Here is a 27,084-nt window from a genome sequence, read left to right as displayed (position 1 = left end):
GTGTTTTTTTAGTGCACGTGTTCATGGTTTACTGGGAGACACAGACCACATGCCTGAGTAGCAGGACAGGGATGAACACGTAGACACAACCAGTCTACTCTGCACAGATAATTTTGCAGAGACACTATTGACACTATTTGATTGAGTAGATATTGAAACTATAGGAGAGTATATGATTACTATGGTCTCTTTCTCAGGAAAAATGCGAGCAAACATTAAAACTAAATGATTCAAAACTTGTTCCATATTTTATACATAACAAATTCATACCTTTTTTAAGCTATACTATGTAACTTTTGGCCCTGTAACTACAAGTTACTTGTGGAGGAACAGTGTTTTGATCATTGCTTGAGTTGTGCTTTCGGCTCTGCTATTATGTGCAGATGAATCTAATGGCTTGAGGTGCACCACTGGTTACAAAAATGGCCTTGTCAGAATAAATGGCACTAATAACATCTAAACTCCCCCAATAATGAAAGAAGGATATGTGGAAAATATGTCTTATGAGCAGGTAAGTAACTTAAATGCCATTGTTGTTTTGATTTGTTGAAATCAATTGATTTAAAACGACGTTACAGTTTAGCATCACTGACATTAGACTTGAATGATTGCTATTAATATCAGGCAATGGTGGAAACTTTAACTTGACAAGGCTATTGGCAAATAGACCAAAGTAGATTGGAATTGTTACAAACATAAACATTGTTTTTTTAATCTAGTCAATGCACCACAAATGTGATGGTATGCAAACTGTGTTGATTCATGATTTAGTACGGCACTGTCGCTTTCTTTTTTGCTTATACAAATTCTTTTCAGTTTTAGGTTCAAATGTTGTGGCTTCAAGCTACTTGCACTGCATATAGTGGTAGTTTGAGCCTCTTTCCTTTATTTACGGATATGTTTTTTTTTGTGATGTACTTACTCATTTTTTAAATTTTGTTAATTTAAAACAAATATAGAATGCAATTGACATTTTACATTTGACAAATGACATTTTGACATTTTAGCTGGACATTCCAGGCACAATATGCCGGACAGTTTTGTTTGTGTAGGTAATACAGAGCTCTACTGAGTGCAGATAAGAGTGTATGTTAATTGGCACAGGTGATCTGGGTCAGTCCAGGTCATTGTGGTTCACTGCATGCTAATGACGGGTGCTGAGGGAACTGGCTCCAGACACCAGACAGACTCAGTGTTTCTAGATCACTGGAGCAGAAGACTTAGTATCAGCCCACATTCTAGCAGGGTGGATTAACTTGTATAATGTGTGAATTGACATTGCTAACACGTGACAGGAAATATGATGAGACTGATGATCTGGACATCGAATAAAAATTGATTGAGCTTTTATTTATACTTTACTTCTCCCCCTACCGTGAACGTAGGGTGTGAGTAACTGAGTTTATGTTAATTTGGATGGGGGGGGGGGGGGGGGGGATTCCATTTGAGACAATCTGTATTTTTTCGATTAAATGAATGTACAGTTAAGTTTTGTCTTGTTAAATACCAATACAAATATTGGCAGTAAAAATTGATTGAGTGAAACAATTATGATATTACTGTTAACTAACAAGAAACTCTGAATAATGAATTAGTAATTGATAGCGCTCAGTTGAATGCAGTAGTTCACTGTTAGCTAATCAGTAACCACTATTTTGTCATACCTCCAAGAGGACTACTAATGACAACTATATACAGGTTCATAATTAACACGAATAATGCTTAATGTATAATTAATTCAGTATCCCTTTAGTTTAGGGTCCAATTCTCACTATTAACTAGTTTTTTATTAGCATGCATATTACTATGATTTTGGCTGTTTATTAGTACTTATAAAGCACATACTAATGACTTATTCTGCATGCATGACCATATTCTACATCCCTTAATCCCACCCAATACCTAAATTTAACAACTACCTTATTAACTATTAATAAGCAGTAATTAGGAATTTATGGAGGCAAAAGTCATAGTTAATAGTTAGTTACTGTGAATTGGACCCTTATCTAAAGTGTGACCATTAATTATAATGTGAAGATCATAGTAACCCACTAGTAATGACTCAAGCGTTACATCCTTCTAAAGGAATTGCAAATTATTTGGAACAGTATTCTAAAGTGAGAGCATGATAACTACCAAATAATGACTAAAGTCATTGCAAGCATTAAATGTTTTTGAAAGGTTTTTGGTAGTAACACTTGAGTCATTACTATACTATCCAAAACCTTTTACAAAAACCTCAAAAGCTTGCAATGACTTCAGTCATTCCTAGAAAGTTATCATGTTTTTCACTTTAGAATACTGATCCAAATAATTAGTATTTCCTTCTGGAGGATTTGGTAATACTTGAGGCGTTACTAGTAGGTTATCAAGATCTTCACTTTAAAAAAATTATATGCCTTATTCACATTAATTATGAACCGGCAGTTTTTTGGGAGGTATAAAAAAATATTTACTGATTAGCTAATATTATACCTCATTCAACTGAGCATTATTACTTATTTGTAAATTAGAGTTTCCTATTAGTTAATAGTAGTTATGATAATGTTTATATTGCGTTACTCATTTGTTCCTAGTTATTATTGAATGACGGTATTCCAAAGTGTTACCCATTTTTCTTCATTCATGAGGACATAAAATCTATATGCAGTTGTAACAATATCACCATTGACAAATGCTCTTCTTCAAATGAACTTTAATTTAATTAACTCATTCCATCCATCTCATGCCTATAGCCTTGGTGGTTTACACAAGGAGGATGGGAGGGAAAGTAGAAATTGTCATTGATTTAAGAGCAGTGACACCACAGCCATTAGAATATAAAGATTTACAATTCTACACCTCAGCACTGAACATCTCAAAAGAGGTGATGCCATATTTCACATTTAATGAGTCAATTCCAATTGTTTGCTCAAAAGGCCAGCAAGGTTTTTGTAATGATGCTGTTTGACCATGGAAGTCTTGCTGGTTACACTTTGTTATAGCAGCACACTAACATCAAGTGAATGAAAGTCATTTTCTAAAGCTTGTGATAAATGATACCGATTGATTCTCCTTTGCATGTTTATCAAGGCTTATCTGAACCAACCTTCCACTTAACCTAACTCTGATGTAGTCTGATTTCAGACCACCCCGTGTAGCCTCTTGATATTGATTTATGAGGCCAGTCTGTGGCTGGCCTCCCAGTGCGCTAGATTAACCCCTGTGATGGACAGCTTTGTGTATCAACAATCCATGAAGCAAGATTAATTAAGTCTCAGCTCAAACTGAAAGATTCTTCTGTCATATTCTAACTAATGATATGCTACATAAATAAAGGGGGCAGAAATGCTCCACTTTACCTATTAAACCAGTGGGTGTGAGTGCTGTCAGAGAGCACCCAATACCCTTTCCTAATCTGACCTCAATATGGCAGACAGACGGTGTATACTGGTGTCCTTCTGCTGGTGGATTAACTCGTATCCAAAGCAGTGAGAGTGTTGGCTCTCTTGAAGTGTACTTATGTGTTTCCTCATAAATTAGCGCTCTCTGTCTAGGTGAGTTTGTGCGGTAATCATTATAGTGGTCTCTCTAATTAACAAGGAGAGCAGTGTGGTAACCCACTAGAAAGTTAAAAGTGTTTGATGATAATTCATAAACACAAAGTCTATGCATAAATGCAAAATATGTATTAGCTGTTTTTAGTCCAATTGATTGGTTGCATTTTATTTTACAGTATGTGCACTTACTTATACATACTGTACAGTGTACTTACCTAAGAAAGAAATAATATGTATAAACTACATGGGTTAAGTTTAGGTTAAGGGGTAGGTTTAGGGTTAGTACCTAGTTATTACCCAGTAATTACTATAATAAGTACATAGTATGTACATGGGGAACAGGACTGCAAGATAAAATGCTATTGATTTGATTCTTTAGCCAACATGTTGATATAGAATCTAAAAGTGTATAATACAAAAGGGATGAATACCAAATAATATTTTTTATTTAACTTTAGTAGAGGGTTTTGGTAATTGCCAATGAATATATCACATGAATGTCCTAAAAAAAAAGAAAGACAAAAAAAGATACTTACAGTACAGTAGCAGAAGTCACAAACAGCAGCAAATGAACTAATTACACACAAATCCTTGCAAGCTGTTTCTATCCATACCACATTTGTGCCAAAATCCCCTTCAGTGCATAGCATCACTGTCTCCCTGCCTCCAAAAGCAGCTGGCGGTTTCACTGAGAAAGTTTGAATGAGCCCACCATGAGCTGAAAGCGGTGGCGGTTGTGGCGGTTGGGGTCTCGCTGGTGCATACTTACCCCTGTTCATAGAGTAGGACAAACGGCTAACCGAACAATTCCACAAGTTCCTCCGTCATTATTCAAACAGGAGAACAAAAAACCTGTCTTCTCTCAGCATCCTTTGAGAGGCCTTCCTTTCCAGCGGGAGCGACGTATAAACATGCGAAACCTTCACATTCACTTGCTCAAACAGGACCTCACTTACTCACAAATCCCGGTTTAAACACACACACACTTTATGCAAGATGACCCATGCTTTTCCGTCGCCCACAGCCACAAGCAAACAATGTCCCTCTTTCCCTCCGGCTGCCCCCTCCCGTCAGCGGTATTCTCTCTCTCTCTTGCCTTTGTTGTGCACACTCCGATAGAGGAATTCCTTGGTGAAGCAAATGATGGGACATTCAGCGGTTAAAAAAAGTCCCTTAAATCCTGTGTTTCCAGGTCCAGAACACTACATATTCCCCATCTGGTGATTTTGGTAGAGTTAGGGCAGGTCGGTAAGTCGGCAGCCTGTTGTGTGAACTCTTGTGCCAGACATTTAGAAAGAGGAGCAGTCCCTTCACCTCCCTCTTCCCCTCCCAGCACTAGCCCCTCCCCCAGCTCCTCTTTTGGCTCACAAACTCCGCTTCTAATGAAAACGAGGTGGATAAAAAAGCTTTCTAAAGACCCCCAGGCTGCTCCCGAACATTCACATGTTAAGTGACAGCTGCCTCCAAGCCCCTCGCTCTCGTTCTTCCCTCCCTCTCCGCAGCAAGTGCAGGGCAAACCGAGGCGGGCTACAAAAGGAGCCAACCACCCCGCACACAAAACCCCCATGACTATTCAAAGCCCTCGCCACAGCTACAAAGACGACTAATTACTGTAAGACATCTCTGATTACTTTTCAAGTCACTTTCAGTCCTGAAATTGCCAAACAAACAGAGAACAGCAGAGAAAGCAATAGAGCGGAGGACTCGTCAGAGTTTCATGGGAGTTACGTGACGCTGAACCTACACTTTCTGCTCCATTGCTGCCTGAGAATAGAAGCTCCTATCACCACTATGTCTAGGTGTCAAATCTCAAATAATCCTTCTGATTGGTTCCCATGGGGGAAGAGAGGGAGAGTGAGGACAGGTGTGTATAGCAGGTGCAATGAGGACAGGGGAGGGGGAAGAGACTCAGGTGTATAACAAACACAAAGTTCTCTCATTCTTTTGCCACACAAAAAGACTCTACCCAACACCTGCGCTGTTACTTGGCCTTATTCTTCACCTCACACAAAAAAGACTCAATTGTTCAATAGAACAGGAAGCTAACATATGGGAGAGAAAACTGAAGTCCTTGTGAGACCGCTGTCAATTTACATACTGTGCCCTCGAAACATATTTAGACACTTAAAACACACTTCAAAATGCATGATGTCATTGCAATAGATACAACATGCCAAATCCAGTAGCATTTTTATTAAATACAATATAACAAGCCCAGCTTTCATGCATTTTTTTTTTAGACACACACACGCATGTGCATGTTTTGTAGGGACTTTCCATAGACATACTGATTTTTATACTGTCCAAAACTGTATATTATATCCCCGTACACTAACCTTACCCCTAAACCTACCCATCACAGGAATCTTTCTGCATTTTGACATTTTCAAAAAACATTAGTTAGTGATTTATAAGCTTTTTTCCACGTGGGAACCGAAAATGTCCCCACAAGAAAAGGATTTTGGATATTGCCGTCTTTGAGGGGACATTTTTCTCCATAATGTAGGATTTACCAGGCCAGGACCAGTAAAATGTCCTCACTAGTTGATTGTCCTCACAATGTGTTACAATATGTTACAATGTGTTTCTACAGCATTGATAATAATATGGGTAAGGCTAGACAGTGAAATGACTTGGATTGCTAATCTAGCAGTTATAGCTAGGTATTATAGCACCGAGCAGAGTTACTCCTGTAGGGCCCGTTTACACCTGGTATTACTGTAAGATGCGCTTTGGCCGATTGGATCACGTGGTAGATGACTGAGACACATACCTGTTTACACCTGGTGTTTTAATCCGTCTCTTTTGTCCACTTTCAACCACTTCTGTTCTAATTTCTTCGAGGGGAGGGTCTATGGCCGGGTAAATGTATGGGCTTTTCAGATCTTTCGATCTACAGGACTAAATAAGCTATCGCAATTTACATATGAATACGACCAGAGAAAACAGGAAAACATGCTTTCGTGAGAAATGGTGAGACAACGTTGTGCTTGGTAAATTTTTAATCTTCGAACCAAACTTGGGTCTTCAGTCGACAAAGTTTAATTCCATGGCCAACGCTTGAATGTGTTAGGTCAGTAAGCAGAGAGTAGGTGGATTTTTGCAGCTGTTCGAACACAATCCGGTCAAATGCCTCTGAAAGTGGTCGAAAGTGGACAAGCTCAAAACATTTTAGACCCCATTTACACCTGTATTTGGCGTCCACCACTTGTGATCCGATCGACCAAAACACATCTCAATTCCAGGTGAAAACAGGGCCTAGGTGTAAATGGGTTATTGTCTTGCTCCATTTCCTGACTCCAGGCAGTGTGAATGATCACAGAATACAGTGTAAGAATGTGGGTCTTTGAGAATGTTTGACCTTGAGCATAAAGAGCTGGGGGCGACGGTACGGTGTGGGTCATCAGAGTGGAACCCACCCACGTAGCAGGAGAACCACTCCCACCGGACTGAAGCGGGAGACAGTGTCCACAGAACAGGGAAGTGGAATGGGGAAGAGTGGGAAATAAAGATGAAAGCTCGCAGAAGAGCGGCAGAGTGCACACATCCACTTTATCATGATGAATGAGACCCTCTAATTCAGAGGGGACCTGCAGAAGAGGGGATGACACGGCCACTACACTAACCACAGCACTTAAATTATTAACCCCAGCCCATCCCCCTATAGAGACAGCCAGGAAAATAAATCAGACAAAAGGAGGAGACGAGGAAAAAAGAGGAGCAACAATGCCTGTCACCCTGACTGTCCTGGGAAAGGGAATTCAGTGGTGTGATCCCATGAGGTCAAGATGTTTAACCTGACCAGGCTCTTAACCAGAGACATGGCATCAATGTCTGTCCTGAGTTATGGTTCTTAAACAGACCATTCTGAAATTCTTTTTGTGATGTATGTGAATTCACATGGCAAGCATTTTAATTCTCGATCCGATTTGGGTAGCAAACTGTTGGGAAGCAATGTGCAATCCTGCCCTGAAATCTTTTTCATCAATACAATACTTATCTTATATTCTATGCGTAACATTAGACATGCGTGACATCACGGTATGTATTATTATAATAATGTACAAAAAAATTATATTACAAATAATTGCTGTTCTTTTCCAGAATCCTGAAAAACATGGTTTGTCAACATCTCAACATAGCTAATAATGAGAAATATTTATTGAGCAGCAAATCAGCATAGAATGATTTCTGAAGGATCATGTAACACTGAAGTACTCTAGTAATGATGCTGAAGTAAAGTAAGAATAAAGTAATAAAGTATAAGAAAAAGAAAGCATGAAGGTTCACCCCAACCCCAACCCCCGCCCCTAAACCTACCCATCACTGGGGCATATGCATATTGTACGAAAACATGCAAATGCGATTATACAAATTCATATTATTGATCTATGTGAACAGATAATTCCAATGTAGTAATTCTGAAAAATAACCCAAGAGAGAGAGAGAGTGCCAACACTTGGCACTGCTGCCATTATATACCCAATCTGACAGAGACACCTGATCCAGGCTCCCTGATCACTCAAAGGGAAAATCGATTTGTCCTCTCATTGACCATATCGTTTACCCAGTGTGTGAATCATATGATAACGTTGGTCAGGGAGTTGACTGTATTTAAGTTATTCTCTTCTATGGCAATGTTAGTCTTACAATCTATAAACGAATGTATTCTGCAGTTCACATGCTATGATGTATAGCCTATTGTGCACAATGGATTGTAAAGACTAAATCAGATCTCTGATATGAGTAATAATTCACCTCAGATCTATTGTCTGCCTGGCAGACTGCTGCACATGTGAAATGAATGAGGCTTGTATGTTCAGAGAGTAGCAGATGAATCAGTGTAATGCCAAATGGGTTGCAGATGTGCCCAAATTTGATCACAGGTCCCCTGTGTGTAAATACCCAGAGAGCCCTAAAGTGGATTAATCCAACAGACATGTTCTCCTCCCCCACCGTTCCTGCTTTCAAATCAAATAACACACAATGGCTCCTCCAGTATATAATTAGCACCTCAGCGGACATATCACACCCTGTTTTTGAGGCCGTCCGTGAGCCTGATGATCAATGGAAAACTACAGAAGGATCTCCTCTGGGCAGCAAAATCAAAGTGTCATTCCACAAACACAGAGATGTGTCACCAGAACGTTCACTTCCAAAAACAGACTGATGATGACCGGCTCAATGTGAAGAGCTTCCTTGCCGGGATATTGAAAATGAAACCATCACAGGGGATTAAAAACTAGAGGTGACAAAAGACGGTGACAAAAAGAATGTTTGACAGTAGTGAGTAGTGAGTAAGACTAAAGTAATGCTACCCTTTTGAAAAGGTAGTAAGCCTCAAACTACAAAGTTGCTACTGTCACGATACGGTTGTAGAATAAAATGCATGAAGACAAGAAAATCACAGGAATAGTCTTTAATTCCATGCAACTCACTTACATGAATGCTCAGGGAAACTGAATCACAACCATATTACCATAGACAACAATGGACAAAGGAATAGACAGGAACTCAGGAATTAACAAGACAACAGGTGAATGGAACGACTATTCAAAGAACCTGCAAACTAGGTTAAACAAGCAATTAAGGAAGACAGAACCAAAACACAAAGACAAATAGCCAAAACAGAACATAACTAACATTAGCTCCCCCTCCCGGAAGGTTTGTCCTCACGCCGTAAATAGTCCATCTAAGGAGGGAGGGCGGGGGGTCTGGAGGAGGACGCAGAGCTGGTAGAGGACAGGGAGCCAGGGATGAAGACAGGAGACAAGTCCAGGGTGGTGAAGATGGTGGGAGTAGCCAGGGTGGAGACAGGAGCAGAAGGAGTCCGGTGGAAATCCAGAGTTCAGCAAGGACGATGACCCATGGCGGAGTCGAGGGAGGGAGGAGCCATGGTCGAGGTCATGTCGAGGCCATTGGGACTACGGATGGAGACAGAGCCAATGGACAGAGAGCCGATGGATAGGCACGAGACCGCAGGATTCGGAGGCCACGACAGAACCGTAGTGACAACACCCTGAGGTAGAACCAGGGTCCCAGAGGGCTGAGGTGGAGCCGGAGGGAGGGGGGAGCCAGACGGAGTCATAGGGGTGGAGAGACGGCCCTCAGCGGATGGCTCGAAAGTCTGTGGCATGAGCGAGGCAACGTCCAAACAAGGTGTAGCCATAAGGCCGATGGTCCAGGTGGAGCCGAGGTAGGGAGGAGCCAAGGCGGAGGAGTCTAGACGGTGGGCCGAGGGAACGGAGCTCATTATGACAACATAATCGTCTGTACGCGAAAAACGCACAAAAAGAAAAAAAACATTTCTGTTTTTGGACCACGTTGTCGTGTAAACTTACCCTCAATCCTAACCTGCTATGATGAGAGGACAAAATTGTAAAACTACTGCAAATAACAGCATTCTACATACGTCAACACCAAACAATTGTAGTTTGCATTAAAAGTACACATTTTCCTTAAAGGGATAGTTCACCTGAAAAAAAAATAAAGAATATATTTTTATATACCCTCATGTCTTTCGAAACCTTTTTGATTTTTTCTCTTCTGTGGAACACAAAAGAAGATATTTTGAAATGAGGTCCAGTAAATGATGACTGAATTTTAATTTTTAGATGAACTATCCCTTAAAGGGTTAGTTCACCCAAAAATGAAAATAATGTCATTAATGACTCACCCTCATGTCGTTCTAAGCCCGTAAGACCTCCGTTCATCTTCGGAACACAGTTTAAGATATTTTAGATTTAGTCCGAGAGCTTTCTGTCCCTCCATTGAAACTGTATATACAGTATACTGGCAATGTCCATAAAGGTAATAAAAAGATCATCAAAGTAGTCCATGTGACATCAGTGGGTTAGTTAGAAGTTTTTGAAGCATCGAAAATACTTTTTGGTCCAAAAATAAAACAAAATAAGACTTTATTCCGCATTGTATTCTCTCCCGGGTCTGTTGTGAATCTGCGTTCAGGACTCCGCAGTGACGCTGCTGACGGAAGACGCTGATGACGTGTTATCTGGTGCGCCCGAGCTTCGTTTACAGTCTGAGGGAGACGCACGCTATATTCAAGCTATTCTACATTGTTTGCGTGGATATCATTTTTTTAATGGTGGGTAAATGTGCATGTCGCGGATGAGACACTTTTACAGCGTGCGTTTCCCTCAGACTATAAATGAAGCTCGGGCGCACCAGATAACACGTCATCAGCGTCTTACGCCATCAGCGTAACTGTGAAGGATTGACAACAGACCCGGGAGAGAATATAATGCTGAATAAAGTCTTATTTTGTGTTATTTTTGGACCAAAAAGTATTTTCGATGCTTCAAAAACTTCTAACTAACCCACTGATGTCACATGGACTACTTTGATGATCTTTTTATTACCTTTATGGACATGGCCATATACTGTATATACAGTTTCAATGGAGGGACAGAATGCTCTCGGACTAAATCTAAAATATCTTAAACTGTGTTCCGAAGATGAACGGAGGTCTTACGGGCTTAGAACGACATGAGGGTGAGTCATTAATGACATTATTTTCATTTTTGGGTGAACTAACCCTTTAAGGCATTGATTATTCATAGACATATATTTCACACTGATGATATGCACTAATATGAATAATATAACAATTTCATTATGAACAAATAAATTAAATTTTCTGTCAGACCTTCACAATATGGTTTTATTCGTTAACATTAGTTCACGAGTTTACATGTTAATGAAATCTGATGTAATATTATAATGCGTATTTGGCTTGCTGTCCGGGGGGAGGGCTCCGAGCTCAGAATTCGGCCCGACCCCAGAGTACTCCCCCCATAACTTTAGAGATCATAGGTATCTATGAACGGACCCAGCCGAATGTGGGGTGAAGGGGTGGAGGTGGGATGCTGAGAAATTAGTCATGAGACAGGAGGTAAGGAAAGGCTTTATTTATACTGGCTCCTTCTTGTGCTGATTGGATGATTACCTGAACATGCTCCTCCCGAACTTTGTTACATAAAACTTCATTTCTGTCATGACAACTCTCTGAGTGTTTGGCATGGAAATGGTTATGACAATGTTGATATGTTTGGTCTTGGCAGAATAGATCTGCTATGCTGCTGCTTCTGCAGACCAAGTACGGGACTTGCTCCTGCCAACACAGACATGATACACTGCTGTGAGCAAGTAAAACATGCTGCTTCTCTACAGTATTACATACATGAATTACCTGTAGCAGATCTATACAGGTGGAGCTGGGGAGGGTGGAGGGTTTCTGAAAGCGCACTAAAACTGCTTCAGCAAAAGCTGACCAAGTATTTGAAGGTTGAGCAGCGAGCTCATTGGCTACTGATACAGCAGGAACCAATCAGATGTGCCTTATAGATAATAATGTGATTCCAAGATTGAGTGAAAGGACCGACCAGCCTGCGCCATCTAGAGTTTCATAGCAGAACTTTGTATTTAACTACAGTAGTTAAATTAAACTAGCAGTGAAATATAGTTCAAAATCATTTATCAATCTTAGTGAATGTTAATTACAACATTTATACTGGTAACTTGAATTGTATTTTTATTGAATAACATTAACAAAGATTAATAAATAACACATATATTGTTCATTGTTAGTTAATGTTAATTAATGTAGCCTATTTACTAGCGTCAACTAATGGGACCTTATTATAAAGTGTTACAAATTTTCTTTCAACAGTGAATGAATGTTAACATCATTTGTGCACTTGTCGAAAGTAGTTTATGTATCAGTTTTATGTAGTCAGTTTACAACAATAGTCTATTTACTTAAACATGAATTGCAAATTTCAATCAACCTGCATTTAAAAAAATGTTTATGCGAGTAAAAGAGTGCTCTGCCTTCGGAAGTTCTGGAGTGTGTTTCTCAGAGGAGGAGGGGAACTGATGTTAGCGCGCTGTCATTAAGGGTACACCCGAGAAAAAGGAGACCACGCTGTGCTGTAACCCTTCACCCTGCTCCATCACGGCTCTGTTTGCAGGTTATGTGTGTGAGGCTCATTTGAGATGCAGAGTTAGCCACAGACTCAGGATAAAGAGAGACACAGACACACAAAGACTTTAGCGTTAGCAGGAAGCAATGAATGAGACCCTGGGCAAGAATCAAACCAAAGGGGATGCATTTTTTTGTAGTGATGCGCCGCCTTCTTCTTTTTTACCGAAACACCAAAGTAAAATTTACAATTTAGCTGAAAACTAAAACCGAGAATAAAGTTTTTGTAATTAAATTTGAGTGACTGGGTACCTGAACTAGTTATGCTCTTCAGCCTGTCGTGATAAACTAAAACTTTAATTGTAAAGTTCTTTGGCAAACAAGACGCCTCTCGAATTTTCAACTGAACAAATTTTACATATTGCTATTCTAGCATGTCAAATGTGTCATTGGAGAAGTGTGAATTAAACAAACTGTGTCAATCAATGATTTTGGCCCTTTATAAATATAAATATTTGATTGCTAAAATGTTGGTGCATCAATATTAATTACATTTAATTTAATTTATAAATGTTCAATTCAATTTTTGGATTTAATTTAATTCTATTTTATTTATTTAATAATAATAATAATAATTCGTTACATTTATATAGCGCTTTATCTGAGACCTCAAAGCGCTTTACACAGAAGGGGGGAATCTCCTCAAACCACCACCAATGTGCAGCATCCACTTGGATGATGCGACGGCAGCCATATTGCGCCAGAACGCCCACCACACACCAGCTTACTGGTGGAGAGGAGACAGTGATGAAGCCAATCAGTATATATAGGAGGATGATTAGGAGGCCATGATGGACACGGGCCACTGGGCAAATTTGGCCAGGACACCGGGGTTACACCCCTACTCTTTCGAAAGACATCCTGGGATTTTTAATGACCACAGAGAGTCAGGACCTCGGTTTAACGTCTCATCCGAAGGACGGTGTTTGAAAATTTGTTTGCATTACCCTGGTTAATAATTGTGAAATTGCTGTGTAATTATGTGTTGTTTTATATATAGAAATGTAACAATCGAAGAAAAAAGATTCAGTAACACTTTGACTATAAGTAACTTTGCAATTAGGTAAACTTATTCTACTAACCTGATCCCGAAACTTACAGTCTACTAATACTCGAGTTACTTGACATGCAGTTGAATGTCTAAAGTGGACTATCAAAATAAAGTGTAACCAACGATTCTTCACATTTATAGATCTCAGAATTGTGTTTGCTAAGACAAGTGTCATATTGCTATTATTCATACTTCTACCGACAGCTAAAACTTAAGGTAACTCCTTAGGCAGCATTTGTGATCCAGAATGATTCCTTAAATCATGTGTCTTATTAAGGAGAGATGAGCTGTTACTTTAATAAGAGATCAGACGCACCATTTTCACCTGCAAAGTAAAACAGGTAAAAATCCCAATAACATACTTGCAATAATCCCATAATTTACACTGAAGGAGGAACCTGAGCCATATCTAAAGATCAGAAGCAACTGCATAACATCATGCGAAGACCCAATCAGAACACCTTAGCAATTGCATAGCAACACCCTGGCAACCAGCACCATGGCAGCAAAGTTTGAAGGGGCAAGAAGAGAATAGTAAAAAAAATCTAGATGCTCGAGTTCCTCTGTAGACATTAAGTATAAAAATAGACCACACGAATGGCAGTGGACGGCTCAATTACTGTTGATGTAAGTGAGACAGTGAAGAGACAAAACAGAGAGACGAGCGTTACAACTTTTCTATTGTGGAAAGATAAGAGAACTCCCACTGTAAGATCCAGTGTTTTTCTCCGGTTCGTCACTGTCTCATCTGAGTCTAATGTGCTTTCAGAGTGCTCTCTCATGTGTGTACGGGGCCCCAACACAAACCTGCGCCCCACTCTCCTCAACCAGCCTTAACACAAAAGAGCTCTCCTCTGAGGAGCTGCACCCCTCTCTCTCTCTCTCTCTCTCTCTCTCTCTCTCTCTCTCTCTCTCTCAGGGATCTGGGATTTATGGCTATAGCTCAAGCATATTCTTTGAGCATATTTGATAGGGATTCTTACCCGGGCACCATGGAGACAGTGTGTTACAAGCATCAGATTACCGCCTTTGATCAGCTTTATTCTCATCACAGAGATTTTTTCATCATAAAGGGCCCTTGCCCACTCAATTACCACTAAACAAAGAGGTCTGCCATATTCCGGATGTCCTCAGGAACAACGTTCATGTTTTTTTTGTTTTTTTGCAGGTAGTCATGTTACAGTATACAGTATATGGAAGCTTGTTCCTGGAATAATAATTAAAAAAAAAAAATAATCTTACAGTTGTGAGTTTATATCTTGCAATTTGGATTTTTTTCTTGCAATTGTGAGGTTATAACTCGCAGTTCTGATTATTTTCTTTGAATTGTGAGATATAAACTAGCAATTGCGACAAAAAAGTAGAGAAATGAGGGGAACAATTTTTTATTCAGTGGCAGAAACAAGCTTTCATATGTGATAAGAAAATGTCATACATAAAAAAATTAAATCATTAATATATATCCACATTCTTATATGTTTTTTTTTTAGTTATAAGTTATAAAACATAGGTAGCAGGACATACATGTCTCTCCACTCCACTGAACTTTACTGCCCAACCCCGTACGTACAATATCATGAGAAATGAAATGCTATACTTCACAAGACAAAAGCGTGAAAACCCTGGAGACCATTAAAACTGGCCTCAATAGTAGCACAAAAGAAACTTGAGATTATCCAATATTCAAATAAAAATCTGTAGAATAACGAGGAACAGAAGAGAATGAAATGATGGTCATGAACTGTGGGTAAATGCTGGACATAAACAGACATTTTTAGAATTTCATGAAGAAGAAAAAAAAAGGTCAGAAATGTTATTTTTAGTTGTGCACTTAAATACAAGTGAATTAGTAACAGTGATCATGTGCCTCAAGCACAATATTTCATTTTTGAACATATTCAAATCCCGCTGGAGATTTTGATCATCAGGTTTATTATCAGGAATGCAAATCGTTCACTTGAATGTTTCATGTTTTCTATTAAATTAGAAAATAATTCAAAATAGGAGCAATTTTAGAAGTGTTCTCAGATGTTCTTGACCGCAGTGTATGTTGAGAAACTTACAGCAGGATCTAATGGAGGCAGTCTCATCTCCATGGCCTTGAGCCAGTGTCGCAAGGCCCTGATCTGGCCTCTGAACTCACTCTGCCACTGACTCCACTCCTCTGAATCCATCCTAGGAGAGAAAATACGAGAACACACTTTCACCTCACTTATACAATGTAAAGTTGGTCGATGAATGTTTAGAGTGAGCAGAGTTTAAATATAAGCCTTGCGTTTCACATGTTTTGGTCACTACGTCATTCCCAGACTTCCATTTGTTGATACTTGTGGTATCCATTATTCTTAAATAAATAAAGAAGGATCGGATGAGTCCACGTGTTTGACTGGTAGTGTTTTTTTTATTTAGATATTTTACTGTCTACTGTTGTCTGTTTTGTTGACTGTCTACTAGTGTCTGTACTTAATCAGTTCCTCTTGTTACTCAGCTCAAAATAAAACAACATTTTGACAAGAGGCTTGTTACTGTGTCATAATTAGAATAGAATACAATAGAATATATAACTAAAGGTACATTTTGTAACAGTTTTTTGTTCAAAATTAACCAAATTTAAAGGGGAACTATTATGCCTATTATACAAAGATGTAATATAAGTCTCAGGTGTCCCCAGAAGTTTCAGCTCAAATTAGCCCACAGGTAATTGTATTATACTATGTTGTAAATAATAATAATAATAATAATAATTCATTACATTTATATAGCGCTTTTCTCAGCACTCAAATCACTTTACATAGAAGGGGGAATCTTACTGGGGAAGAGGAGACAGTGATGAAGCCAATTAGTATATGTATGGGGATGATTAGGAGGCCATGATGGAAAGAGGTCACTGGGCAAATTTGGCCAGGATGCCGGGGTTACACCCCTACTCTTTTCGAAAGACATCCTGGGTTCTTTTGTGACCACAAAGAGTCAGGACCTCGGTTTAGCGTCTCATCCGAAGGACAGTTGACAGTATAGTGTCCCTGTCACTATACTTGGGCATTAGGACCCACACAGACCACAGGGTGAGCGCCCCCTGCTGGCCTCACTAACACCTCTTCCAGCAGCAACCTGGTTTTTCCCAGGAGTCTCCTATCCAGGTACTAACCAGGCTCAGCCCTGCTTAGCTTCAGTGGGCAACCAGTCTTGGGCTACAGGGTGATATGGCTGCTGGCTATCCATTCATGTGGAAATGAGTGGAATACCATTTTTGAGTGGAAGGGAAAACATGGCTTGTTGTCAAGAGTCACTCAAAATGTTGGTTTTGCCAAACGGGATGGGCACCGGGAAATGCGTCATTTATTGGATGATATCGGAAACCCTTGTGCAGCTGCAATGGGGCTATCTTTGCAGGAAAGAGTGCAGAGAGCCAGACATTCAACTGGTAGTAGCAAATAAGTGACTCCCAATAGTTTCTTGGTGAATGAACATTCTCACAAACGCAAGAGGAATCATACTCTTGATGATTCCACCAGGCCCCCAAGCCCTGACATGCCTCAGCATATACATGAGAGGGCCACGGTAGTCCAAGAGCCCAAGGACGACATACAGTTACAAATTTTGGCAGCATTACATGACTGAGCCGGTAAGCTTGAAACAAGTAGTTCTCCAGTAAGCACACAACCATCTGCACTCCCTGCTACACCCTCCCATGGAGATGAGTTTACATCATATCAGGGAGAGAGGGATGATTCTATAGATGTCATATCACTGCTTGCAAATAATTCCCTTTATGGCAGTGAGGAGACGATGAGGAAGATGAATCCAGGTTTCAGAAGGTAGCCCGCATTCTGACATCCTTTCTGTACCTGAGGCTGAGGATTATTCCCAGATGCTAAGGAAAGCCTGGAATAATCCAAAAGAGGCACCCCGGTTTAATGCAGGTTGTAAGCAGTTGGTTAAATTAAATTACACCCCTGAGAGCATTATGGGGAACATGCCTTCGGTGGAGCGAGAGATCGCAGCCTTAACCACTTTGGGGTCTGATAGGGTTAAGGACAACCCTCATTGTCCTGGTAAAAAGTGTCAGAAGACAGATCGGTTAATGTGCCAAGGGGCAGCCCAATTAGGAATGCTTTGGCAATAGTTTTGGTTGCTTTGAGGAAAGTTCTCAATACAGAGCAGTGTGATGTTATGAATTTGATTGACACAGCACTCATCACACACTCATAGCTTACCAGGGATATTGGAGCATCAATTTCTTTAGCAATTTTAGCCTGTAGACAAATCTGGTTAGCTCAGACATCTTTGCCTGAGACTATTAGTCAGGAACTGTCTGATGGCAAAGATCGACCTATTTGCAACTACCGAGACAACCCATTGCGGTCGATGTTGTTCCCTGAACATCCAGGGAGGTCCTTTGGGGATAGATGTACTATATCAAGAATGGCCGGAAGTGTTATTGTACACTTTTCCTACCCTACCTTTGATTCCCCTGGTGCTCAGGAGGGTAGCATTGGGCTGTCACAAAGCTTTACTTGTGGCCCTAAAGTGACCAAATAAACATTGGTTTCCAGCCCTTGTACGTTTGGTCCAAGGTCACCCATGGCCATTACTGAAGAAAGTCGATCTCTCTTAAGTGGAGGGCCAAATCTGGCACCAGAGACTGTGGGTATGGCCTTTACTCAGCCCCTCTCTAAAGACTTAGATGAAGCTGCATTGAGGACAATAAATAGCTCTAAGGCACCCTCTACGTGGAGTAACTACTCTAGCAAGTGGTGAATTAATTGAAACACCATTTTTTTTTTTTTTTCAATCATTGTTGGATTTAGGGATATCAGTTAAACAGGGGTTTTTCTCTGGCCAAACTCGTCACTCGTCATGACCTATTAGAGCATTGCACACATACATTGAGCGCACTCAGTCACAGACGCTAACTATTCGTATGCTTTGACAAGAAATGTGCAGGCAAGCCTGTGTCAAAGCAACAATAATATCTCATTGCATATTGGAGACAATGTCACAAGCTTATTCCAACCAGAATCTACCTATGCCTGGTGATCTGGTTGCTCAATCTAACAGGAGCATGGCTACTTCCTGAGCGGCACTCAAGGTGGTAGCACTCCCAGACATCTGTGCTGCAGCCTCTTGGGGTACTCCCAAGATTTTATAGGATTTATGTAACAAATCAGAATTATTTGGGGTCCGCTGTTTTATCTGTAGCTAAATTGCCAGGAGAGGGAAAATATACTAGTCCCTCGTGACCCTGCTGGTATAAGTCATCCAGGATAAGACCGTGGTGATGGTCTAAGTGAGGTCAAAATAGATCGTAAGTTATGCCTATAACTATGGTTTTATGAGACCAAACGATGACCGTCACCATCCCTTGTCCCTCAGGATGAGCAATACAGGCAAAAGGAAGTGGTTGGTTCATCCAGATGTTATATAGCCAACCCCTAAGTCAGTCACCTGACATTGTTGATATTAGGTCTCGAGGATAGGCAGAAGAATGGCGTCATTCAGGATAAGACCGTGGTGACGAACGTGGTCATCGTTTGGTCTCATAGATCCATAGTTGTGGACATAACTTACATTCTCTATCATCATGAAAGTGTTTTATTTGCATGCATTTTAAAGCAATATCAGTTTAAACTTCTGATATATGGTTTTCTGAGCACTCCCGAAGCCCGCACTCAGAAAGCTGGCTGTCTGACAGCGTGTCCCGTGAGTTTTAAACAAATTTATCTTTCACGTCTTATTGTACTTAAACTGTCAAATACACACAAGGTTATGTCAAAAACACACTAAGTACACGGACACAATCTGTTATGTCTGTGAACGTAAACAGCAAGTAAAGAAATCGCATGTGTATATTAGATCTGTGTATTAAAGTGACAGCAGTGTACAGCGGTATCTACTGCTATATGCTGTTAATATGAATCAAACAACAATAGAAAAACAAAATCACTCACTGCTCTTGATTGAATAACTTTAATAAGAATACATTACATGAATGCTGCTGTTAAATGCTCTGGCGAGGAGATAAACATGGCGGACGGTGGACAGCTCACTCAGGGGAGGAGCCAAGCTAATAGGGCAGTTTCCGTGCCAGTCATGGGCGGGGCCTATTCAAATGTGATGTCACATTGGAGCACATTCCTGAATGGCTTATTTTGAGACACTAGGTATGTTGGTGGCTAGCTAGGGTGGTTGTGTACACACACACAGCAGACACATAAATATGTTCAAAAACAATATAAAAGTGAATTATGCATTATATGTCCACTTTAAATAATGAGTCAATCATCAAACCTTCTTTCAAAATTAGTTTTTTCTTATTCTAGACCTGTTGGGATGGTTTTTGCAGGAAATTGTGCACATACATCACTCGCCCGTGTCACGTCATATCCGTAAATAGAGAAAAGTTGCTCATGTGTCATAATAAATCGTGTCTCTATCAACGATCAATTAATATTTGTAAACTTTAAAATATGCACAGCGTACTATATAGTGCTTAAAGCAAATTGAATGTAATTTATTTCTGATAAACTGTTATCAATATTATTATTAGTAATAATAGACTATGAAGTGGATAATTGAACATCATTACATTCTTTTTATAACTGAAATATTTTGACGTTAAACACTTAACACGTAGTTACATTAAAAATGATTTTGAATACATGTCCTGCATGGACAAAAAAATAAAAGAAAGAAAAAAGACTTAAGACTTAATTGTCTTACACAGAAATTGGTCAGGAAATTGGCAGTATTTAAGCAAATGCACTACTTAAATAGCCATTGCGGTCTCAGATTAAAAATATTAAATGCAGAATAAAGTTTTTGTCAGAACATGGGAAGTTGTGTGTGAAAGGATGAAACAGGAGTTGCATGGTGATGCTCCAGAGCGTTGTCTTCGTACATCTGCTGAGAAATATAATGATATGCATCTCTACCACAGTGAAGCATGGAGGAAGAGATTGGGCCTTTTTAGCTGCTGATATTGGTGAGCTACTTCACTGTGAAAAGTCATTTAATGCTTTGGAGTACAGGAGAATATTGCAGATTGGCTTGATTTCCACAAAAGACACGTTATTACCTAAAGAGGAATGATCAGATGTTATTTTTCAACAAGTAAATGCTACTGCCCAAATTGCAAAGACAACCAAAAAGGGTGCTAAAGAACGAGTCCATGAGGCTCATGGTTTGGCCTGGTCAGAGTCATGATTTGAACCCTATAGTGAATATTTGGACAAACTGGGAGACGTTTCTCAACTACTCATGAACTGTTGAAGCCATTAACATTGAGTGAAACAACACTGACACTTCTATCAGGTAAAAGCTGTCTACAAATTTACACACACGTCTTAAACATTTAAAGAAATCAAAGGGGAAGGCTATTCTGTGCTAAGTGACTTTATCTACAGCATTTGTGCAGTTCTTGCTAATTTCCTGACCAGTGATTTGTGAAAAGACCACTAAATATTTTGCCATTTTTGGCCTAACCCATTTTTTATTTTTACCAGGAGTGTAGGGTAAGTGCAAATGTGTGTATAAGGGCGTATTCACACCTGAAAGTCTGCACCAAGGTTCATGTTTTGATACATCTTATACATTCGGTAAGTTTTGGTTTGGTTTCACATTGCAATTATGTGAGCGCACTAAAAAACTTTACATGAAATACTTGCGTCCCGTCGTCATCATCTATGTGGGCTGCATCTTGACATTTATTGGTTTGTAAAACGGTCGTGCGTCTGACGTCAGCATGTTGTCAATTCGGCGGGTAACTTTGACAACAATGAACAACTATATTGTTGTTATTATGGCATTACTACCTGCAGCACCAACTATACACGAGGCTAGTTCAAATTCGCCAAATGCACATCCTCGTCGTGCGAACATTTGATCGTCGCCGGCAGGAAAGGAAAAGACTGCAAGCGTTTTTTCCAGTTGACTTATTATGTGGTCAGACCATATTTCAATTAAAATTTTTGTCTCCTCCTCTCCTCATGAGCTACCACGGCTCATTTTTCCTGCTATCTTTGTCTCTTCGGCTTGCGGGAACCACCAGAACTTCCTGTAAATGCTCTGAAAGTCCGAACAATACAGAAAATACTTTCACACTAGAAACGAACCAAACCTTTGTTCAGTTTGATCCGGACCGAAACTACCTCTTTTCATCGGACCAAATTTCGTCTTTTTGGTCCGGACTGTGGTCCGGGGGAGGTTTCACACCTGTAATTTTGATTCGGATCGAACTGAAAAGTCTGAAAATCCGGAACAAACAAGGTAGGTGTGAAAGAGCCCTAAACTAAGGTATCAGGCTAATCGGGTATATGTATTCTATGCTAATATATAAGCTAACTCATTATAGCATAGCTCAAACAGCATTTATCATAACATGATTTTGTAGAAATTGTAATCAGGCACTAAAGAGAGTGCCAAACGTAATTTGAGCCAATGGGATCGCTTGGGGTCTTAAACGGAGACCCGATTTCAAGGGAGGACCTGATTTGTAGCCACACCGGCTACTTTGACGCATGTAGGAGAGGGAGTGACAGCGGTTAGTTTTTGGTACACCAACCGAGAAAGATTCACATGAAGCAGCTAAATCTCCAACATCTGGGGAATCACCAGTTTAACAAAAAATGGGTGGAGGAAGTTAAAGGAGTGGTTGATTATGATTTCTCTTTTCTAACTTTAGTGTAGAGGGTATATGTCGAACGTCGCATTACGAAACCGTTAAACAGAACGCATCGCTTCCGGTTCAGGTCTTTTGTATGTGCTTCATGCATTTTTTTACTGTTTTACTCAAGATAACTTAAAAGGAGCGAGCAAAGATGATCATAACATGTCCCTCGCATGTGAAGATCGATATTTAAAAGTAAAAAAAAAAAAAATCTTCACACTAACGTTAAGATATTTAAATAGAATAAAACGCCAATAACAAAGTGAGATAGGTAGGTTAGCTGATTACCTTAAAATTCCATAGATATCGGCGTCAGTTCATACGGCTGTTAACACTTTCTATGACAAGCGGATGCGATGAGACCAGGTTTCCGGTTTCGTCATGCGACGTTCGACATATACCCTATTGTTGCTGTTTGAGAATAAACAACATCTGCAAAGTTACAATGCTCAAAGTTCAAAGCAAAGGGAGATATTTGCTTTTAAAGAAATAGCTTTTTAAGGACTACAACAAACGGCTGGTAGGAACTACACAACATTCCTCACGGAAACCCGCCCCCAGAACACGATTTATAGATTTTCAAGAAAGAAAATGCTAATCAATGACTAGAAGATAACTACACATCAGCTACATGAATTCACCAGCCATTGAATGTTATACATGTTGTCACTTATCCATCTTCGTCGGAATGCGGTTTGAACATAAAAGGCTATTTTTTTTTACATTTTCAGTGCATGTCTGCAAGCTGTTGAAGCTCCGCCCCCTGTGCCACGAGCAGCAGCTCATTTGCATTTAAAGGAACAGACACAAAACAGTGCGTTTTTGCTCACCCTCTAAAAGTGCTATAACATAAAATATCTGTGTGGTATTTTGAGCTAAAACTTCACATACACTCTCTGGGGACATCAGAGATTTATTTTACATCTTGTGAAAAGGGCATTATACCACCCCTTTAAGCCAATGGGCCCTATTTTAACGATCTGAAACGCAAGTGTCAAAGCGCAAAGCGCAAGTAACTTTGTGGGCGGAACAGCTGGCGCTGTTGCTATTTTCCCGGCGGGATAAACGACTCTTGCGCCTGGCGCAAATGTAAAAGGGGTTGGTCTGAAGTAGCTTCATTATTCATAGGTGTGGTTTGGGCGTAACTAGAAATAAACCAACCAGAGCGTCCTCTTACATTCCCTTTAAGAGCCGGCGCGCTTGTTCCATGGCGGATCGCTATTATTACGGCAGGTTTGCCAGCGCGTTCTTGTAATAATGTATGATTTGCAAAAATGAAAACTGCTGCGTGTATGGAAGTAAAATAATGCCAAATGTTTTTGAAATAAAAAGCCTGTTGAATTGCACTACTTGAAAAAAATATGCATTGCATTAACCATGCTTGTATTTTAATGAATTGTATTTTTAGGGCTTGCATTTTTATGGGCTGAAATTCAACATGGTTGTATATTTAAGCTGTGAATATTTAAAATCAAAACATTTAAAACACATTTTCATTAATAGAAATTCAACCATCTATATTCACCTTTCATATTTCACTTCCAAAATATTCAAACGGTTTAAAAATACAACCTATAATATTCAACGGGCAATTTTCGGTCCATTTTTATTTCACTTTACAAATTCGCTTTCACAAATTGAGTGGTTCAAATTCGACAGTAAATTCAACATTGTCATCCAGGAACTGCAGGAAAAGCAGTAGATTACCGAGCATAATCTCCATCTGCTGTTAATCAACCTCACCAGCAGGGGGTGCAAGCGCGTGTTGTTGACGAAGACCAGAGCAAGTTAGAGCAAGCCATTCATTCATTCATAAAAACTGATTTATAGAAATGTACGTGTATTTGTGAATATTATGAGGGCTGTTTTTATGTTTAATTCAGTGCCTTCACTGTGTAGCCTACATGCATCTTTCTCTACCGTGAGCAAGATTATAATGTTATTCCCCCGATGCTGATGTACAGAACAAATGTTACATTTGAGGTAGACATATATTTCTCTTGGTTGTTTAGTTGCCTTAACTTTATATCGCAGCGATGTGGTGCGCGGGTTTCCCTCAATAATTCAGGATTGCTGGGCATATAAAACTCTTATCTTAATGGACTAATACAGTGATATAAAAGACCAAACTCGCACTTTATTGAGAAGGCTGTACTATATGGCTACAGGCAAGCAGATGGACTCAGAATATGAATTTAACACGCAAAGTTTCACGCTGAGCGTTTCCCAGTGATGTACTGGTTATAAAGTTGGCTTGACGTTGGACGTTCACGCATTTAGGGACCGTCTCTAAAATTACATACGACATTGGTATACACGTTTCTAACTTCAATAGCATTGGAAGAGAATGACTTAAATGACTTATAATGAGTCATAAAACCAACATTTGCCATTATTTTACTTCCATATGCATCTGTTTATAATTATTAGAGAATCAAAGTAGATGCGCGTTAACATGGTACATTATGGCCAAGCACGCGCCCTTAAAATACCATATCACTAACGCGCAACGCGCCACTGTCTTTAGACTGTTTTTTTCTTGGTCAGTGGCGCAATTGCTTTCTAAAACTGGAAAATAGCACCAGGGAAGTTTTGCGCCGGAACACGCCTCCTCTTTGCGCTGGACCGCCCCCGCGAGCGCAAGTTCATTCCCTAATTTACCGACGTGCGTCTCTGGAGGGAAAAGTCTGCTGTGCGCGGGTGCAAAATAGGAATGATACATGCGTCGGTGTTCAAAGTCAATTGCGCTGGGTGCAAGATAGGGCCCAATAAGTTATTTGCTCAGGCGCTCTGTCAGCTTTAAAGGGATAGTTCCCCCAAAAATGAAAGTTAATAATTTGATACAATGCACTTACTGTGTACATACGTTTTTACATTGTACCTTTTTTTTTGAATCCATAATATAATATAATATAAAATAATATAATATAATATAGCATGGCCTACAGTCATAATGCAGTCATAATTTGTCATAAACAGTCATAATTTGTGGAATTTATTTGAAAAATATATAGGGTTTATTATTAAATTAAAAATAAAAATGATTAATTAATAAATAAATAAATAATTAATGAAATAAATTAAATTTGAAATGAACATTGTGTTTAGTTTACCCATATTGTCTGCCCTTCGGTGCAGCTGATTCCTGAAACAGATGGACACCAAACACACGCTTATTACATGCACATATTAAATATGTGACATGCGTTCATTGATAAATATAATTCAAAGATAATAATTTTATTATCTTTACTTCACGAGTGTTATTCTACCTTCTCTGTTGATCTGAAAACATACCGTGGAGCTGTCATCATGTGGAGAAAGGCACGGCACGGACACAGTTAATGCAGGGAGACCAGAGAGGCTGTCGGTAGCATAATGGCAGAAAGGCAGTCCATCCATAAATGTGTCCCCCTCTGGGTTCTGTCTTTCAGCCTACAGATTTAACATAATGCCATCTGAGCCTGTCATTCAACTCCCTACCACCAGAGGACACCATGCACGAATACTGGCTGTTTCTCTAATCAGTGTCATCATCTGCATTATATGCCCTGCTTGTGTGTTTAAGTAGTCTAGTGATTATTCATCTTTGTTCTTCCATATTTTCATATTTTGATACATGATTACTTATAGGTTTACTTATTTACCAGTTATTTGCTGAGAATTATGAATTATGACAATTAATAAAAACACAAACTCTACAAGACGGGAACTGATCTTTCCAAAATATATTTATTTACACTTAAGTATTGTGTTATTTTTAAAAACTCATTTTATTATTACCAGTATCTCTTAAGGAAATAGTTCATCCACCAGTTAGTATTTCATACATCTTTTACTCATATATAATCTTCCATATATTGGTAATAATTCAAAATTCTATTCTTCATCTTTTCAGAACACTTTATAGCAAGTTAGTGAAACATGCAAACATATTTTACATAAACAACATCAAAAAAAAGGAAGGAAAGAAAGAAATATAAAGAAAAAAAGTAAAGTACTTTCAAGTCACAACAGTATAATAATATAAAAACAAGCAAAGAAATACATGGGAGGCAACAAGTGACAAAAAAAATTTTGTCAGAGGAAATGTAAAAAAAACAAAAACAAATGAGCCTAAATACATTCAGTTAATCATGCAATCTTTATTTATCTGTATTATGTAAATATGTAATCTTCTGGAGAAGTGCAACACAAGGATATGTGTAGTGTATCTAATGCATTAAGTCAAGCGTTTTATTTAAAAACATATTTTGGGGCTAGAAACAATGTAGGCAGTAGAACTTAGAGATTCTATAAAAAGTCCACATTAATGGATCCAATTCTTTTGTTGTTTTGAATTATTTTGTGTAAACTCCAAAGTCCAGCTCCCAGTGATATCCAAGGCAAACTTCAAGGTAGCCCTAGCCTCTAGTGTCTTCATGCAAATGGCAGATGCAATGGAAGAAGGAAACCCTCAGTAAGGATCTAAAAACATTAAAAAATATACTATGAAGCAACAAAATGACAACAAAAAAAACCACGCAACAAAAATAGGTGAATGAAGGGAAACTAAAATATACTTGGTACAATGCAAAAACAAACCCTCATAGAGAGGTAGTGAATGTGAACGTATAATAAACTACCTGAATGTCTAAGGATGTGGGCTGCTGATGAGCATCAATTATCTTGTGATCCAAGACCAAACGTGTGGCATCATCAAGTCCATATCTAGTAACTGATGACCTCTGTGGGGGGAAAAACATGACAAAACACAAACTATAAATGACACAAGCACAACTATTATATGGCTGAATGCTGTCAATAAATCCTTAGGAAAAGCAAA

The 27,084-nt window shown here is 39.3% G+C and overlaps 2 protein-coding genes across 2 annotated transcripts in view; both read right to left on the bottom strand.

Annotated features, from left to right (window-relative positions):
• The window catches only part of macf1b (microtubule actin crosslinking factor 1b), a 49,624-nt gene extending 33,890 nt beyond the window's left edge, over nucleotides 1-15,734 (bottom strand). Inside the window, exon 1 of the mRNA XM_079624916.1 lies at nucleotides 15,655-15,734. The gene's annotated coding sequence lies outside the window, so the exon portion shown is untranslated. The remainder of the gene's footprint in view (nucleotides 1-15,654) is intronic.
• A 10,238-nt stretch (nucleotides 15,735-25,972) lies between these two features.
• LOC307005103 (plectin-like) overlaps nucleotides 25,973-27,084 on the bottom strand; it is a 107,591-nt gene continuing 106,479 nt past the window's right edge. The window contains 2 exon segments of the mRNA XM_079624915.1: nucleotides 25,973-26,726; nucleotides 26,885-26,986. The gene's annotated coding sequence lies outside the window, so the exon portion shown is untranslated.

This window comes from Phoxinus phoxinus (assembly GCF_949152265.1).
Source record: "Phoxinus phoxinus genome assembly, chromosome: 10".
Taxonomy (NCBI): domain Eukaryota; kingdom Metazoa; phylum Chordata; class Actinopteri; order Cypriniformes; family Leuciscidae; genus Phoxinus; species Phoxinus phoxinus.
Note: the sequence above shows the minus strand (reverse complement) of the source record. Positions and strands in the feature narration are given on the sequence as shown.